Source organism: Trachypithecus francoisi, unplaced genomic scaffold, assembly GCF_009764315.1.
Source record: "Trachypithecus francoisi isolate TF-2019V2 unplaced genomic scaffold, Tfra_2.0 Lachesis_group6, whole genome shotgun sequence".
NCBI lineage: Eukaryota > Metazoa > Chordata > Mammalia > Primates > Cercopithecidae > Trachypithecus > Trachypithecus francoisi.
In genome coordinates, this window is record NW_022681471.1 from 126,612,435 (window position 1) to 126,624,486 (window position 12,052).

The window sequence follows — 12,052 nt, forward strand, 5'->3', positions numbered from 1 at the left end:
TGTTGCTGAGTCTATCAAATGCATTTTTATTTCTGTTATTTACTTTTTAAACATTTCTATTTTCTTTTCAATTATAGAGTTTTCACTTTTCTGCTAAATTACAATTTGTTTCTGCACATTTTCAAACATTTTTCATTACAGCCTTTATTGTATTAATTATAGTCATTTCAAATTTTTAGTATACTAATTCCAACATTGCTATCATTATATGAGTCTAGTTCTGAGGCTTGTCTTTCAAGCTGTGTTTTTTTCTCCCTTAGTGTGCCTTGTAACTTTGTGTTGAAAACCAGATGTGGTGTACTGTGTAAAGGGAGCTGAAGTAAATAGACCTTAAAAGTGAAGCCTTATGTTACATCTGACTAGAGATTAAGCTGTATTTAGTGTTTCCTATTGTCAGAGGTGTGAACAAAAAGTGACTGAGGCAGGTCTCAATCAATAGGGGTTTATTTAACCAAGATTGAGAGTGCGCATGGGAAAGAATTCAAGTTGCAGGAGCATTTTTGACCCACACTTTTCCTGAAAGGGGTATTGGCAACTTCTGTTTTTAAAGAGGAAAAGGCATGCAGGAACAGAAAAAAGGAGATGAAGGTTGGGCAGTGAGACAGATAGCTGCATTATTATGAGACTCTGGTTAGCCTCAGTAAGTTTACACCTTATATGTAAAAAGGGGAGTAGAGGAAAAAGTCAATTATGCATTATCTCATGCTCAGTAAATCTGCATTTTACATAAGATAAAGTAAACAAGTGAAAAGAGGAAATAGAGAAAATGAGATTATGATACCGGGTTATAAAATATCTGTTTAGGAACAAAAGGAAACCACCATAGGTGACTCAGTTTCTAAGCTTTTAACTTTCCCTTTGGCATAGTGAGTTTGGGGTCCTGAGATTCTATTATCTTTCATATTTGTCTCTATTCTTCAAAATCCTTGGAAGAAAACATCATTAAAAAAGTGAGTCTCTGGTTATTGTTTCATTGATTCCCTTGTTGTTGATGATTATTACTTGAAAGTTAGTTCCTACATATTTAGGAAGGCTCATTACTAAGAAGTTGTCAAGTCTTGTATCCAATAGAGAAAAATGGTGACAAAAAAAGAAAGAAAAAGAAGATGGGAATAAACAAGGCCAAATTATATATAGCAACAAACAGAAGGTAATCCTGGAAACTGATTCAGGCTATACCACCACCTTCTCAATCCAACCAGTTATTTAGGCAATCATTATTTTAACTCTTTTAGTTGTACATTGACTCTGTTGTATGTCTGGAGCAGTCTACACATTAGTTTCTTTTAGTCTTCAGCAGCAACCTTATAGATTTTTCTGGACTGTAGTTTTAATCAGATGTTTCAAAGAATTTTTTGAGGAATCCATACATCACTAGGCAGGCACAAAAGTGTTGGATATCTCTATCTATCTATCTATCTATCTAGCCAGCGGGGTAGCTAGCTATAATTTTACAATATATTTTTTCTCCCCCATTTCTACAAAAGACAAATCATAGCGGGACAAATTTATTTGTAAAACAACTTTAGAAAGATTTATACTTGACCAATGATTTGCATCTCAAGGTACCAAAATTACCTGGGTTCCTGAGCCTGTCAAAAAGGGACATTTACTTAAAACAGGTCAGAAACTTCTAAAGGAATCACATAGAAAAGATACCAGGCTGGTCTTTTTAGGGTATTTTACTGTTTCTCTCTAAAGTCAGCCTCCACCCCTTAAAGCAGTCTGGTCATATCTGAAAACATGCCATTCCAGACAAAACCTTGGTAAAGTAACCAGTGTCTCCAACTGTGTCCTGTTAACAAAAGAAAACAGATTTTTTTTTTTTTTTTTTTGAGACGGAGTCTCACTCTGTCACCCAGGCTGAAGTGCAGTGTCATGATCTTGGCTTACTGCAACCTCTGCCTCCCAGGTTCAAGCAATTTTCCTGCCTCAGTCTCTTGAGTAGCTGGGATTACAGGCGCACGCCACCATACCCGGCTAATTTTTGTACTTTTAGTAGAGATGGGGTTTCACCATGTTGGTCAGGCTGCTCTCGAACTCCTGACCTCATGATCCTCCCACCTCGGCTTCCCAAAGTGCTGGGATTACAGGCGTGAGCCACTGTGCCTGGCCAGGAAAATAGATTCTTATTGAACATATGCAAACAACTATATTGTTGTAAAATAAGAAAACTTGCAAATAGTTTCCCAATTCTGGAGAAATCAGGTACAAAGAAATATGCTTTAACTTTTGCTCACGAGAATAAATATATACTTTCTCAATTTGTGGTCAGCTATAAATAGCTCAACAGGAAAAGTTTTCTTAACTCTGGAAAGAAACACAAAAAGAATCGGCAACGTTTCAAACCAAAAAGTTGTTAAAAAGCTTTCTGTTATTTACCAGTTTAGTCCCATGCAGTTAGCTCCTGTACTACATGATATTGGGCCAGCAGGCCTCATGAACACATCAGCTCTCCATTGAGAGTCCTGGAAGGTTTCTCTCTAGTCCAGACACACAAACCCTTTAACATTATCAGAAACCTGCATTCAAGAGCATCAGAGTGCTTTTCATGAACTTTCCTAAATAAGCTTTTGGACTGCAGCAGAGTAAAACAACAATTGTGTGTGCATGACAAAAATATTAGAACAGCTGTTGTTAGAGACACAATTAACAAGGAAATTTTGTTATTGCTGTGGAATACAGCAATTACAATAATAATCATAATTATTACTGATAGCATTAAGACATCAGAATTATAGAAATCTCATACAATCTGGAACACATTAATAACACATTTATATAAACTATAACTCAAAGAAAGTTAAACTTCATTTCATATTTGATAAAGCCTCCTGTATAACTTTAATACACCACATAAGCCAAATATGTCTCTCTTGAATTTTAAGGACCCTAACATCCAAAGCTAAAGGCCGAATTTAGAATATGATTTTGCAAAGTTTGTCAAATATCAAAGATTTAAAACACTTGATGTCGCAAAGTAGGATCATAGGTCACTGTAAAGTAACTCATTTAGCCATTTAGCCAAAGTGATAGTTCAAAGATTTTCAAGAGCAAAAACCTTTACTCTTTAATAGAGAGGATACTCCAATTTCCAAACCATAAGACATAATAAAAACAGCTTGATGCCAGTTGAATCTGTCTCTCTCTCTGCCCTCTTTCTCTGCAGTTTACTCAAAAGGTAAGAAGAAATATTTCACTATCTTTAATACTACATGAAAATCTTTTTCAAAAGAGAAAATTAAATTTTACCTCTGCATTAGTGTATTATTAACACTGAAGTTAATTTTAATAAAATCCTATAACAAATATATCTAATCTCAATCAGTGTGATCATAAGGTAAGATTTCCATAAGCCTTTTATAAGTTTGTATTTTTTTTAATTGAAGAAGAGATCAATTTTCCAGGAAAGCCTTGTTATTCTGACACAGGGGTACAGACTCTGGCACCGTGTAAGTGTGATTTTGACATCAATGTTCAGTGTATAGAAAAACTAAATAATCCCTTTAAATTGTAGCCAACTTGATGACACACAGAACTCCTTTCACAAGATCAATTTTTTCATAAACCTTCTACAACTTGCTTAAAGCTTCAGTTTTGTTCTATCACTTTACTTTAGGACAACATTTACTTTCTTTTCCAACTTTCCAACTTTCTGCATCTGTTTAGTTTTAGCCATTCTGTCTTACCAGTTTAATTTACAATTCTTAAACTCTCTAAACTAGGCAAAATTGCTTTCTCTTTAAGAGAAACCACATTCCTATGCCTTTTTATAACACTTTTACAAAAAATCCCAAAATACATTGTACGTTTTGTGTGCACAATGCATATAGAATTTTCCCTATATCTACTAGTTTTAATTACATGTTTTAATGACAATGCTAACTCTTAGTGGCCTTAGTTTTAGTGAAAAACTTAAGAGGTAACCAATTTTACTTATGTATTAGATGCAGAGACCAAGGCAAACAATGCTTGAAGCTAGGTCTTGTCATGGCCCTCAAAGGCCGAAATCTAAAGACATAAGTTTATAGACAAGTTAAGCAAGTAGAAACATAGACAGAAGCATATCTTACAGATTGTAAGATTTTTATTTGCTAGTCTTCAAATAGTTTGTCTCCCACACTTTAGACTGTCAATCTCTTGATTACCCGCTGCATTGCCCTAAATAATTGTTAAGTAGGCAACTTAAAAATAGCACCAATAGACAATGGTAGTCACGTGTATTGCCCAGAGGATGGCAGACACTGGCTTGTGTGATTCCCACAGACCTGTATCCCCTTGTGCTCGACTTCCTGTGTGATAACCAACTCTTGGAGGTGGCCAATATATTCACCAAACCTACAGGAGCTACACAGCGGGATGCCAATGCCTCTTCCCTCTTGGATGTCTATAGCTTCTGTCTCAAGTCTGCTAAGGCCCCAAAGCAAAAGTTCCAGGCAAATAAATGTACCAATGACTAAGAAAGGTAAGAAGAAGACTTCATCCAGTGACAATAGTGAGGACAGCAGCAAGGAGGAGGAAGAAGTTCAAGGGCCTCCAGGTAAGAAGGCTGCGAGCAAGTTTGTCTCAGCCTCTGGGGAAGGCTATTGCCAAAGCATCAGAGAGCAGCAGCAGTGAAGCATCCAGTGATGATGAGGACGATGACAAAAAGAAAAAGTCTGTCCAGAAGGGAGTTAAGCCCCAAGCCAAGACAGCAAAGCTCCTCTTAAGAAAGCTAAGAACTCTGATTCTGATTCTGACTCAAGCTCTGAGGATGAGGCACCAAAAAACCAGAAACCAAAGACAACATCTGTAGCAGCTAAAGCTTGGGCTAAAGTCCCAGCCACATCAGGTACTCCAGCTCAAGCAGCACCTAAAGTAGTCAATGGCAAAGCAGCCAGCTGCAACAGCAGTAGCAACAGCAACAGCAACAGCAGTAGCAACAGCAGCAGCAGCAGCAGCAGCGATGACTCAAAGGAAGAGAGGGCGGCAGCCATCCCCAAGAAGACTGTATATTAAAAGCAAGTTGTGGTTCAAGGTCCCAGTGAAAGCAGCTGCCACCCCTACCAAAAATTCCAGCAGCGAGGACTCCTTCGGTGAGGAGGAAAAATAGTAGAAAATAGTAGGAAAAAAAAAAAAAAAAACTGAGGTCCCTAAAGTTCAGTGCCCACTCCTGCTTCCCCTTGGGAACCCAGACTCCCAAGAAAGCTGTGGAGAAGAAACAGCCTTCCGAAAGCAGTGAAGACAGCAGCGACAAGTCTGATTCAAGTTCGGAGGAAGAGGATGAACTCTTGCTAAGTCAGTGGTCTCTAAAGCAAATACTAAACAACCTACAGCAAAGAAAGCAGCAGAGAGCTCTTCAGAGCTCGTACTCCAACAGCTTCGAGGATGATGAAGCTCCTTCCAAGCTAGCCAGTACCAACAAGAATTCCTCAAATAAGCCAGCTGCCACTACCAAGTCGCCTGCAGCGGAGCCAGCTGCAACTCTCAAGCAACCTGAAAGCAGTGGCCAGAAGCCTCTGACGAGAAAGGCTGACAGCAGCTCTAGTGAGAAAGAGAGCAGTTCCAGTGAGGAGGAGAAGACAAAGATAACTGTGGCCCCCCTTAAGCCCAAGGTAACTGACAAAGCAGCTCCATATCTGCCTGCCAAGCAGGCTCCTGAGGGTGGTAAGGACAGCAACTCTCATTCAGACAGCTCCAGCAGTGAGGAGGAGGGGAAGAGAAGCTATCTAAATCCCCAGTTAAGAAGAAGTTGCAGAAGGCAGCAGGAGGGACAGCCCCTTCTAAGCCAGCCTCCACAAAGAAAGGAAAGGTTGAGAGCAGCAGCAGTTCTTTCTCTGATGACTCCAGTGAGGAAGAGGAAGAGAAGCCCAAGGGCAAGGACTCTGCAAGACCAAAAGTCCCCAAGGCCAATGGCACCTCTGCACTGACTGCCCAGAATGGAAAAGCAGCTAAGAACAGCGAAGAGGAGGAAGAGGAGGAAGAAGAAAAAAAGGCAGCAGTGGTAGTTTCAAAGCTGGGTTCAGGAAAGAAGTGGAAGCAGATGAGGCTGCCAAAAAGGCAGAGACTCCTCCAGGCAAGAAAATAAAGCTTCAGACCCCTAACACATTTCCAAAAAGGAAGAAAGAAGAAAAAAGGGCGTGACCCACATTCCTAAGGGTCAGGGAGGAGGAAATTGAGGTGGCAGAGAACTCCGCTGATGCCAACAGAGGCGCAGCCAGAGACTGGGGGAACGAGCCAATCAGGTTTTGAAGTTCACCAAAGGCAAATCCTTCTGGCATGAGAAAACCAAGAAGAAGCAGGGCATCTACTGGGTTTAATTTTGACAGTGAGTGACTTGGGACATCTTCACCCCTGCTTCAGTGAGAGATCTGAGACCACTCACTTTCTCCAGGGGACCAGGGAGCCCTCAGCTCTATAGGCAAGGGTGTTGATGAGGACAGAAGTTCAGAGTTGGTCCTAAGACTTTGAAATGTAACTCTCTCTTGGTCCTTTTCTGTATTTCTAGTTTTATACAGACTTGTTTTTGAGTGTTGAGTGTCAGGGACAAAATGAGGGAATGTTATTTTAAAGAAAATTTATTTTCATTGTCTCCTTCTCCTGTTCTGTGGAAGTCTTCATACTGAGAAATTTGAATATTTTATATCAAATTATTTCCTTTTGATTTTTGCTGTGATTTTCAAAGGTGGAGTCCCACAGATAAAATCTTAGCTATTGCCCAAGACATAGTTAAGGGTCACATGTTTGACCTTTTATAATTGGAAGAAAATTGTGCCTTTGTGAGTGCACAAGTCCACGTTTCATCTCTCCTTCCCTCAAAACCCTGGTGGGGGCATTAAAGAAGGTTAATGTATATGTAATGTATGTTATACATGCACTATGTATTTTATCCTCCTTCACTGGGTCTGAGACTGAAGTTTTTAGTGAGCATGGACCTAACCTACTTTTTGGGATAAAATTCACTGTTTTGTTCCAGGCAAAATTCTGGTGTGGTGTGAATGCTATGGGTCAGTCTGAATATATTTTCTTCTGTAATTTTATCATTATTACATAATGTTTGCAATACGTGCTTTGTTTTTTAATGTGAAAGCAAGCTTTCCTACTGTTGAAACACAGATTTTGATGACCTAACCCTTACTAGTATTGAATACTAAGTTGAGGACTGCATCTTCTCATTTTCACATTATACAGAGCAAAATAACACAAAAATCAAGAAGGCTTTATTCCTGGGATGTAGGGCTTGTTCTACATATGCAAATCAATAAACGTGATTCACTCCATAAACAGAATTAAAAACAAAAAATTATTATCTTATTAGATACAGCAAAGGCTTTCAATTAAATCCAGTAACCTTTCATGATAAAAATGTTCAACAAACTAGGCATAGAAGTAACGTACCTCAAAATAGTAACAGCCATATATGACAAACCCAAAATCCACATCATACTGAATGGGCAAAAACTGGAAGCATTTTATTGAGGACGAGAACAAGGCAAGGATACAAACTCTCACCATTCCTATTCAACATAGTTGTGGAAGCCCTAGCCAGAGCATCAGGCAAGAGAAAGAAATATTAGGTTGTTGCAAAAGTAGTAGTGGATTTCACCATTACTTTTAATGGCAAAAACCGCGATTACTTTTGCACCAACCTAATAAAAGGCATTCAAATAGGAAGAGAGGAAGTCAAATTATCTCTCTTCACTGATAATATAATTCTATTTCTAGAGACCCTAAAGACACCACCCAAAGGTGCCTAGACTTGATAAATAACTTCAGTAGTTTCAGGATATAAAATCAATGTACAAAAATCAGTAACATTTCTATTCACAAACAACATTCAGGCTGAAAGTGAAATCTATAATGCATTCTATTTACGACAGCCAAAAAATATAGAATACCTAGAAATACATATGACCAAGAAGGTGAAAGATCTCTACAGGAGAAGCTTCAAAACACTGCTGAAGATACTCAAGGATGACACAAACAAATAGAAAATCATTTTATGTTCATGGACTGGAACAATCAATATCATTGCAATTGCCCAAGGCAATCTACAGATTCGGTGCTATTCCTATCAAGATACCAATGTCATTTTTCATAGAGCTGGAAAAAAAAAACGATTCTTAAATACATATGGAACAACAACAACAAAAAAGCCTGAATAGATAATTGCAAAGAAATAGACCAAAGCCAGAAACATCACAATACTCCACTTCAAACTATGCTACAAGACTACAGTAACAGAACAGCATGGTATTGGTACAAAAATAGACATATAGGCCAATGGAACAAAATAGAGAACCAAGAAATAAGGCACACACCTACAACTACAACTGTCTGATCTTAGACAAGTTGACAATAACAAGCAATGCAGAAAACATTCCCTATTCAATAATGCTACTGAAATAGCTGGCTAGCCATATGTAGAATAATGAAACTGCACCCCTGCTTTACACAATATATAAAAATTATATCAAAATGCATTAAAGATTTAAAGGTAAGACCACACACTATAAGAGTCCTAGAAGAAAACGTAGAAAATATCATTCTGGACATAACCTTGGTGAAGAATTTATGACTAAATCTCCAAAAGCAATTGCAACAGAGACAAAAATGACAAGTGGTACCTAATTAAAGAGCCTCTGCATAGCAAAATAACTATCAACAGAGTAAATAGACAATCTACAGAAAGGGAAAAATATTCACAAACTATGCATCTGATAAAGGTCTAATATCTAGAATCTATAAGGAATTTAAACAATTCAACAAGATAAAAACAAATATCTCCATTAAAACATGGGCCAAAGGACACGAATAGACATTTTTCAAAAGACATACATGCGGCCAATAGATACAGGAAAAAATGTTCAACATCACCAATCACCAGAGAAATGCAAATCAAAATCACAACAAGAAACCATCTCACACCAGTCAGAATTGTGATCATTAAAAAGTCAAAAAATAAAGATGCTGGTGAGGCTGCAGAAAAAAGGGATTAATTATATGCTGTTAGTGAAAATGCAAATTCATCCGTCCACTGTGTTAAGTAGATTGGATATTTATCCGAGAACTTCAAACAGGGCTACCATTCAACCCAACAGTCCCATTACTGGGTACATACCCAACAGAAAAAAAATTATCCTATCAAAAGACACATGCGCTCATATGTTCATCGCAGCAATATTCACAATAGCAAAGGCAACAAATCAACCTAGATGTTCATAGACTGTGGACTGGATAAAGCAAGTATGCTGCATACACACCATGGAATACTATGCAGCTATAAAAATGAACAAAATCATGTTATTTGCAGCAACATGGATGCAGCTAGAGGCAATTATCCTAAGGAATGTATGCAGGAATAGAAACTCAGACACTGCATGTTCTCACTTATAAGTAGGAGCTAAATAAAAATTGAGTACACACGTGGAGATAAAAATGAGAAAAATAGACACTGGGAAATGCAAGAAGAGGGAGAGTGGGAGAGGGGAAGTGTTGAAAAACTACCTATTGGATACTATGCTCACTACCTGAGTGACAAGATTATTCATACACTGAAATTCAATGATATAAAATTTACTCATGTAACAAACCTGCACATGTGCTGCCAGAAACTAAAATGCAAGGTGAAAAATAAATAAATAAATAAATAAAAGCTTAATTTTTAAAACAAAGTTTGTTTCTTTATGTTTCAGAGACTCTTGGCTGAAGAGGATGGTGTGATATCATTGTTTTCCTAAATCAATACTTCATCATACTCATAACATATCTGAGTAGTAAGTACACATTTGAATAGTCTCTCTTTTTCTAGATTGTCTTTATTCTACTTAGTTTAAGCTATCTCATTTCTATATTTTATTTATTTACTTTTCATTATTAATATTATTTTTATTCAGAAGTCGTAATTGTATAAATTTATAAGGCACTATGTAATGCTCTGATATATGTACCCATGTGGATGATTAAATCAAGCTAATTAACTTATTACCACCTCACTTACTTATCATTTTTTCTATGGTAAGACATTTGAAATTCTTGGTAATTTTGAAATATACCTTATTATTGACTATAGTTATCTTGTTGTGTAATAGATCTCAAAACGTATTCCTATTGTCTATCTGAAACTTTGTACCCTTTAACCAGCACTCACCATGTCTTCTTTCCCACCCTACTCCCAGTCTCTCATACCATCATTCCACTCTCTACTTCGTAGTTCAGTTCTTTTAGATTCCAAATGTAAGTGAGATCATGTGATATATTTTTTTTTTTTGTGCTTGGCTTAATTCACTCAGCACAATCCCTTCTAGATTCATCCATTTTGTAGTAAATGACAGAATTTTCCCTTCTTTTGAGGTTGAATAGTATTCTGTTGTGTATATATCCTATTTTCTTTATCCATTCATCTGTAGGTGAACCCATAGGTTAATTCCATTTATTGTCTATTGTGAATAATGCTACAATTAACATGGGATTGCAGCTATCCTTTTGACACATTGATTTCAGTGTCTTTGAATCTATACCAGAAGTGGAATTACTGGATCGTAGGATAGATTTATTTTTATTTTTTTGATGAATCTGCATATTGTTTTCTCACCAACGATAAAAGCTATTCTAATAGGTGTGAAGTGATACTTCATTGTGGTTTCAATTTAAATTTTTCTATGGATTAATGATGCTGAGCATTTTAAATATACAGTCATGCATTGCTTAATGATGAAAATATGTTCTGAGAAATGTGTCAGGTGATTTTGAGAACATCATATAGTGTACTTACACAAACCTAGATGGGATAGTCTACTAAAAACCTCAGCTATATGGTATAACCTATTGTCCCTAGCCTACAAACTTATACAATATGGCACTGTACTAAACACTGTAGATAAATGTAACACAATGATAAATATTTGTGTATTTAAAAATTCATTCTTCTGCATGTAGATATCCAATTGTTCAAACACCTGTCACAAAAGAGGGATTTTTTTCCCACATCATGTGTTCTCAGCACCTTTGTAAAAAATCAATTGACCATTAATGCATGGGTTTATATCTGGGCTTTCTATTTTAATCCATTGGTCAATGGGTCTATTTTTATGGCAATATATGTATCATGCTGTTTTAATTACAATTATTTTATAATTTTTTTTGAAATCAGGGAGTTTGGTGCCTCCAGCTTTCTTGTTTCTGTCCAAGATCGTTGGCTATCAAGGTCTTCCATAATTCCATACAAATGTAAAGATGATTAATCTACCTCTGTGAAAAAAACGACACTTGAATTATGATAGGGATTATGGCAAATCTGTAGATTGCTTTGGGTAGCATGGCCATTTTCACAGTATTATTTCTTCAAATCCATGAATGTAGGATATCTTTCTACACGGGGTATCTTTCTATTTATTTGTGTTTTCTTCAATTTTTTAAATCTATGCCTTTTATTTTTCAGTATAAAGGTTTTCTATCTCCTTTAATACTTTATACCTAAGTTTTTGCCTTGTCAATAAAATTATATCCTAATTTCTTTTTAGATAGTTTATTATTAGTACTAAAAAAATTATTGATTTAGGTATGTTGGTTTTGTGATCTGCGAGTTTACTGAATTCGTTTGTCACTCTAAAAGTTTTTGGCAGAGTTTTTAGGGTTTTCTAAATGTAAGATCATGTCATCAGCACATAAAGACAAATTCACTTCTTCCTTTTATATTTGTATACTTTTTCTTTCTTCCTCTTGCCTAAGTACTCTGGCTACGATTCCCAAAACTATGTTGAACAAAAGGGGTGAGAGTAGAGTAATGTTAGCTATCGGCTTATTAGTATGGCCTTTATCATGTATTCCCTCTCTCTGTAATATATTGAGAGTTTTCCTTGTAAAAGGATGGTGAATTTTGTTAAATGCTTTTGCCACATCTGTTGAGATAATCATATGATTTTTGTCCTTCATTCTGTTAATGTGATCTATCAGGTTTTTACATTTGCAGCATTCAACTACGTTGAATTATTCTTGCATTCCAAAGATAAATCTCCCTTGATCATTGTGAATACTTTTTCTCGCTATGCTGTTGAAATTGGTTTGCTGATGC

At 36.6% G+C, this 12,052-nt stretch overlaps 1 pseudogene; it reads left to right on the plus strand.

The window, feature by feature from the left end:
• The first annotated feature begins 4,234 nt into the window (after positions 1-4,234).
• LOC117077843 lies at positions 4,235-6,299 on the plus strand (annotated as a pseudogene).
• The last annotated feature ends 5,753 nt before the right edge of the window (positions 6,300-12,052 follow it).